Here is a 7,889-nt window from a genome sequence, read left to right as displayed (position 1 = left end):
AAACAAACAATTATTGCTAACTCAACCATCGAGGCTGAGCTTATAACTTTGGTATCAGCAAGTGAGGAAGCAAATTGGTTAAGAGATGTATTATGTGAAATTCCTTTGTTGAGTAATTGGTAGAATATATAATCATTATTATAACGGTAAATTCAGACCTATTAGGAGAAAATACGATACTATGAGATCTTATCTACTATGAGATCTTATCTAAGTAATGGCATCATAAATATTGATTATGTGAAATTTGTAATAATCTTGTAGATCCATTAACAAATGCATTGTCAAGAGAAAGGGCTTAGAGCACATCGAGGGATGATATTAAACCCATATAAATAAAAGTCACGTATGATGATACCCAACCCAGGGACCAGAGTTCCTAAGAATTGGGTTCAATGGAAAAATGAATCACATGTTGTCACAAGAAATGCACTATCTAATTTATTTATCTTATTATTATCGTCCCTATGGTATGACCGCATTTTTCTTGTAATTTTATGGAGGTTAAGTTTTAATGAGATTATAGCTCTTATGAGCAAGGTGCAAGTATTACAGGAGCACTCTTGATGAATCTTCACCCATGTGAGTGTGGAGATTTGGCTGCTTTATATGAGAATTGAGCTTATTTTCAAATACACTCATGAAACTGGGATTAGTACTAGGCTATACTTGCTACCTATTAAAGCTCATGTCAACACCTAAATTGTTGTGCGTGGACAGTAACTTTTATTTTCCTTAAGTAGTCCTAGTTCAATAGTGAGCACACTATTGTCTTTGGAGTAAAGGTTTCTGTTTTCACTAAGTGAAGGCTCAATGTAGAGAAAACCTTCATGATGCGTAATAGTCCCTCTTTGCCTGGTAATCTTTCTGTCTATTTTATAATAAAATGAGTAGGAGAATATTGGTACATTTTGATGTTAAAATTCATTCATTATTGTTAAGGACTTATGTTATATTGACAATTCTGTAGACAAAATAAAATCTGAATTAGATTGTATTAAAAGTTTATCGAGTTGGGGTTAAAATCAAAATAGGAGTTATTGAGTCCTAATTAAAGTCAGAAGAGTTAAGATTTGTAGTATAGTCCTTGAAGGAATCCAAAATGTCCCAGAAGATTATATATGATCAAGGGAATGCAATTAGAAGGTTGGATAGTGTTAAAGAGCCGCACAAGTTTTGTTTCAAATTCTCAGTCGTAAGTTACAATGCATTTTTTACATAAAAAAACATTGGAATTTGGACAAAGCTATTAAATAAAATAAGAATATATATCTGTTATTATAAATTTATATCTAAATAATATAAAAATATAAATAAATAAAAAAAGATTCGATATCTTCTGACCTGCTCTTCTTCTTTGTCAACACTACTAAGGCGACTAGAAGATTGAGAACATGTGTGATTGAAGTACGTTTCAGCAAGTCTTGAAGATTGCATGAATTAAATTAGTGAGTCTAGTGGGTTTTTAGGCTGGATCATACTATAAATTCATATTATCTGCAGTGAAGGTTACTGATTTGGTCCCAGAGTTTTTACGCAATTGATTTTCTTAGTCAACATATTTTTTTATTGCTTATTGTTTTCATATTATAGATTGTGGCATTCAAACTATACGATAAACTGGCATGATTGCTTAACCATCTAGAAAATAATTGAAAAGTGATTTGTTGCTTTTAATTGTATAATTCCGCACAGTAGATCAAAAATAGATTAGCTAAATCTAAACTTCCAAGTGGTATCAGAGCTTCTCAATTATATTTTCTTGTAATAGGTTTGTAGATTTTTGGAGTTAGAAAAGTGAGAAGGTTGGAGGTTTGGGAAATGAAAAGAAATGTGAAAACGTTCATGTGTTTATGATACCTCTTTATTTTGTGTGGCCTATTTTTACATATAAATAGGATCATTCCTTGGTTATTCATTACCATCGCAACAATCACAATTCTTTTAGTATTTTTCTTTACATTCTCACTTATTTTTCTTGAGAGATTATTGAGCAAAGAATGTCGTTTCTTTTACTGAATTTTTGAGTTCAACTACTTGTGTAGAGTTTGTTTGAGCTATATGACGAACAGTTGGGCTATTACATATTGGAGGGGACAAGTCATAAAGAAGTTCTGCTGCACCATGTTTTAGGCTTTACCTACTGCAAAAGGCTTGAATTTCCTTAATCCGTCCAATTTTGTTATTTTCATGTTTGTTTTGTAATTCCCTTTTCTATTATTGAAATTTCACCAATACGCTGTGTAACATCCCACTGTTACCATCGAAAAATTAGACCACCACCATGTTGAACCTTAGCACCACTACCATAGACGCCACACACTAAATCCACCAAAAAAAAAAATAATAAATAAAATCACCTTACCACCACATCACCAATGCCATCCCAACACAAACAACAAATAATTTAAAAAAAAAAAAATCACCAAGCAGTAATACAAACAAAAAATCTTAAAAACAAGCTCGAAATTTGCATATGAAATTTTGAATTCAAACCCTGCAGAGGTGGTGTTTTGAGATATGTGGTCATGACTATGATTTCGAATTTTAGGTCATGGGCTAGCTTTTGCCGTAGTGCAAACATCTAGGCATAGTAATCGTGGTGGTGCGATGACAATATCATAGATTTAATAAAATTAGAGGAGGCGCGATGGTCATAGCGGCAATATAGAGTGTTTCGGTAGTGGTGGTGGAGGTGCATATTATTTTTAGGGATGGTGATTGCAGTGAGTCTAAGGGTGGATGATGGTGTCGATGAAGGTGGTGGTGGTGGTGGTGTTGATGGTGATGCATAATGGTGGTGTATCTATAGTAAACAGCGACAACGAGGAAGAAAGAAAAACTCAATTGATTCTTAAAAGACAATAAGCCCTTGTTTGATCCTCATTATTTTCAAAATATATTTTTTTACATCTTTTTTTCAACCACATATACTTTAATAAAATAATATTAACGCAACCCAATTTTTTTTAAAAATTTTTGAACCACACATTCTTCATTAATCTATCATTTAAATTGCACTATTAACTAAAAAATGGGTCTTAAACATGCTCTAAATTGGGATTTTAAGGAATAAATAGTAATTTGGAAATTCGCTGTTTAATCAGATGCTGGATGTAATTATCTTCAAAACTTTTCAACGTATGACCTAAGTGTGTCAATGTACTAGAGTTGCCCATTAGTCCGATTAGTAAAAGCTTAGCCCCTGATCGAAGCTCATTTATTTCTCATTTTTAGAATTTTTTTACAACGTTGCACAATCCATGACATAGTCCATTGGCTGTCATTCTGACACAAAAATGACTAAATGATGCATGAAAAGATTATTTTGTTTTTCCCTTTTTAACCCCCAACCGACCAACCACGCAATCAATGCTTTAATAAAAAAGGGAGGTTAGAATTGGAAAATGGCTAGAAAAGAATGTACTTGTACTCAATGAAAGGCTAAGTGGTGGGCCCCGATGGACTGTGCCATGATCTGTGCTAATGGGCTGAAATATTCTAAAAATAATAAAGAATGAGCAGAGGCTTAGTCTAAATCAACATTGACCTATATTTGTAGAGTCACGTTTGATTTGGGTCGACAGTCAAACATCAATAGGTTGATTTGGGTTCCAGACGTAGGCCAATCGGTGCCGTAGGACGATGTTATTAAAAAAAAATTACATTTAAAAAAAAAAGAAAAATAAAATTTATGGGGTCGTGTTGGCCTATATTTGATAAAGTCTACGAGCTAGACTCTGGAAAAAAAATGTTGCTATGTCTTGGCTCCATATTTGATACGGTCACGTCGACGTCAATGGACCAAACCAGGATGATTCAATCCTGTTATGCTCATGCTACTATCTTTGTTCTCCGTTCTTTGCATACTAGTTTCCCTTGTCCCTTCATTTATTAGAAAATTGCATCACTGACTTTTAATCCATTTTTCAACTGGCAATTTAATTCTCAATTTTTTATTATAGTTGAAAATCTCCTAGTATCGTTAGGTACTTGCGTACAAGTTAAAGAACACGATGCATGAAAATTAGCTTTAGAATTTGGCATGATTGCTTATAACGAAATCGAATACATCTACTTGATCATATATGAGGGAGCATCTTGTTATGAATCCAATACCGGATTTATATATATGAAATTCGAGATTTACATCTAGAAATTCAAAGGTTATTCGGGGATGGGTGCGAGTGGACAATTATAACAACCTAATTATAACAATTCTACAAAGGTTTGGAAATCTGGAAAAGACTTCCCTATCTAATTCTAATGGTAATTCTGACCTTTTGATTGACATTAGAGTTGAGAAGTACTTTGGTGGTTGTGGATGCCCTCGTAGGTTGTTACTACATACCTTGGATCATTGTTGTCTCTCTCGACTCTCTTTTTTACTGGACATCCTTCAACTGAGCACTTGTAATAATTCCTGTTGATTTCATGTTATGATCATAGAGTCTGGAGTTCGTGCTATAAGTGCATGTCTAGAAAATAATACTATAGATATGATTGAGCATTATAATGAATAATACTTTACTCTTTTAACTTTTTTTTCTAACTGTTTTTATCAATTTACATTTCATTCGCAGAGTAGGATTCAATTGTACAATGAATAAGACTTAGCTCTTTTAATTTTTCTATAATATTGTCAAATTGTTTTCAATCATCTTACTATACATTTCATAGGGAGGATAAGTAGTAGTACTCAATATTATTATTAATATTGAAAATGATAGAATCATTAATATATTATGCATAAAGTAAGAAATGGGAGTTAGCACTCGATTTCGTTGATACCATTCAATTGATAGAATCCAATTCAATTATTTACTTCATCCAGTTCAAAAAATTTCAAAATAACTTGATTTTGAAAATTTCAAGTGGATGAATAGGACAACTTATTTAAAAAAAAATTCTTCATACTCATTTTCAATAACACATTTTTCTAATAAAAAGAATTTTGCAGGTGACCTTATTACTTTTTTTTAAGTACACGTTCTTCAAAAAATCATTGTTCAAATAATTTATTTTGATCAAATCTAATAAAATAAGTGATTATCTACCTTTTCTAACCTAATTCAATCCCCACTCTTGTAAATAGTTGATAAATCTAAGGTTGTGAAGAGTTTCTTGTCACCCAAGCTTCTGTACAAATTCATCTTCTAAAAGGTCATAATCTCCACATATAAGTAATTTTATTCAACCCTCTCTTGTCAATAGTTGATAAATCTATGGCTGTGAAGAGTTTCTTATACCCAGCTAGCCTTCTGTACATACCCATTTTTCAAAAGGTCATAATCTCCATGAGTGTCTATTCCGCAACGTGAGTATAAAGGACAACCTAAGAAACTGACTTTTTTGCATGAACTTCAGTTTTTTAAAGCACTAAGGCCTGTTTGAGCCTCATTTATTTGAAAAAATGTATTATAAAATAATGATTGATAAAAAATGTATGGTTAAAAAAGAATGAAAAGTTTTTTATGTGTAATATTATTTTAATGAAGAATGTATGATTAACAATAAGTACTATGAAAAAAATAATAGAAAATAATGTAAAGTAAAAAATGACAAACAGGGGCTAATTTAAACTAGAAAAATCACTTTTCATTGTTATTTTTTCTAGTTTAGAGCAAGGTGGCTTAACTTAATTGTTAGAAAATAAGTGAAAAAGTGGCTTCTTTTTTATTTTTCTTTACTGTATGAAACGTCACAAGACCCCGTTTGGCTCCCATTAAATTACATTTCATTACATTTTATTTTTCTCTCTCATATTTTTAACCATACAATCTTTCATAAAATAATATGACACGTAAATCGAAAACTTTTCCCTCTTTTTCAACCACTCATTTTTCAAAAAAAAATATTATTCTACCCATTTTCATTACCAAGAAATAGGGGCCAAACAGGGACTAAGAAAAGCTTAAAAAGATACTATTTTAGGTTTGGCCGAGATTATAAAGTTCATTTTTAGCTAAATAAGGAGTCTTAAAACTAATATGTTATTAAAACTAAAGTAGTTCTTATATATATATATATATATATATAAGAACTACTTTTCCAAAACAGGGCGTATTTATATTTATAAACCATATTGTTTAAATTTAATTTTTACACTGGGTAACAAAAATAACTTTTAATAAATTTACAAATTTGCCATTAGAAATAATGAAATACACCAAAATATCCATATTAAAAGATAACTAATTGCACCATTTATATAACACTTCGCAATCACATATCAATTTTTAATTACTGTTTCATTTTTATCTGCTTTTTTTTTTTTAATAATTTACCTATCCCTCTATAAATCAAAATTCGATTGAGTATTCTCAGTGCACTATTTACATAATTTCTTTTTACACAAATAATATATTTAGTAATTAGCTATATTTATATAATCCTTTTCTTTGAAGTTTTCTTGAGAAAAAATAAGTATAAAAAATCATCCACAATAGATTCCTATAAAATTACACAAGCATTCTTAACAATTTTTAAGTTGCAAAATCACATCAACTCAAAACGAATATGAAATTAATTTTTAGCTCTGAAATAACAATTTATATTAGAGTTTATTTTATTTCTTATTTTTTAATTTTATTAATTGAACACAATATATTGAGTAGAAGATAGAAACAAAAACTTTTATTTGTTTTGTCAATGTTGGAAAGGTCAAATAAATTATTTTCTATAATCTTTAATATTTTATAAACTCACTAAATTTAATTTTATTGATTTGACATTAGATTTTAGGAAAAAAGATAACAAATTTCATAAATCTCATACAAAAAAAAAAAATCACCATGTAAAGAAAAAAATCTATTTAAAAATTAATAATTTGAAAACAGTATGCAAAGAGTTACATTATATTTTTATTTGTTTATCTATTTTAATAGTATATTTGTGAAATTTTCAACAAATGGTGTTTTTTGTAATCATTATGCATATTTTAACATAATATATAAAGTGTAAATTTATAATACAGCATGCAAAGTGTAGTCACGCCCCCTATACAAGGTGTATTAAATTTCCTTTTAAAATAAAATAAAAACGCTTTCCATTCGGGCAATATCAAAGAAAATTTTGAAGTTAAAATCTAGTAATTGTAATGTACAATCAATTTCAGTTCAGTTCAATTCAATTCAATTATTCATATTCCTATTATAGTCCATTTGATTGCCAAGGTGAAATTGAATTGAAAACGAATTTCATGGAATTGAATTGCCTATAAATTATTTTCATGAAAATTGTAAATTATTATGTTTGATTGGTATAACTTTTCACATGAAAAATGTTGAAATAAGAGTGTTTTTTGATGTTCATTTGACTTTATTTTACATGAAAATTGTCAATTAAAGAGATGAAATTTACTGGAATTGGGTATGAAATTTGTTTCCATTACCAACAAAAAAAATAAAAAATCAAGCAAATCATCTATCTTTTGGTGTTCGTTTGGCTTTGTTTTACATGAAAATTGTCAGTAAAATGAAAATATTTTTTTACAATAATTCTTAGAATTTATTTCCATTGCAAAAAAAAATATGTAAATTAAAAAAAATTAAAAATCGCTACAGTAACCGGAAATTCCAATTCTCACCATTTTGGTGAGAATTCCAATTTCATGATTTCATGGAAAATGCTGACGTGGCAAGAAAGTGAAAATTTCAATTCCATGAAAAATTTTGGACAATCAAACAACCAAAAGTTGAAAAATTAAATGGAAAAAGTGGAGCAATCAAACATTACCTTAGTGTAAAGTTCCTCTTGATTTTAAGTTCCTGTTTAGTTTAGTTGAAAAATCATATTTTCAGTAGATTTGATAAAATTAAAGAAACGATTGATTGAAAATGACTTCAAGGAAAAATGAGTTCTAAAAAATGAGAAAAGCCAAACACGAG

General features: G+C 29.6%; 1 long non-coding RNA gene across 1 annotated transcript; it reads right to left on the bottom strand.

Moving 5' to 3' along the window:
* Positions 1 to 4,104: 4,104 nt before the first annotated feature.
* Positions 4,105 to 7,811, bottom strand: LOC111407463. Its single transcript, XR_002705113.1, has 2 exons — positions 7,738 to 7,811; positions 4,105 to 4,423 (listed from the first exon to the last, which is right to left on the bottom strand). It is a non-coding gene; the product is annotated as an uncharacterized LOC111407463 (long non-coding RNA).
* Positions 7,812 to 7,889: the final 78 nt, after the last annotated feature.

This window comes from Olea europaea, chromosome 13, assembly GCF_002742605.1.
Source record: "Olea europaea var. sylvestris chromosome 13, O_europaea_v1, whole genome shotgun sequence".
NCBI lineage: Eukaryota > Viridiplantae > Streptophyta > Magnoliopsida > Lamiales > Oleaceae > Olea > Olea europaea.
This window is presented reverse-complemented; position numbering and strand designations above follow the sequence as displayed.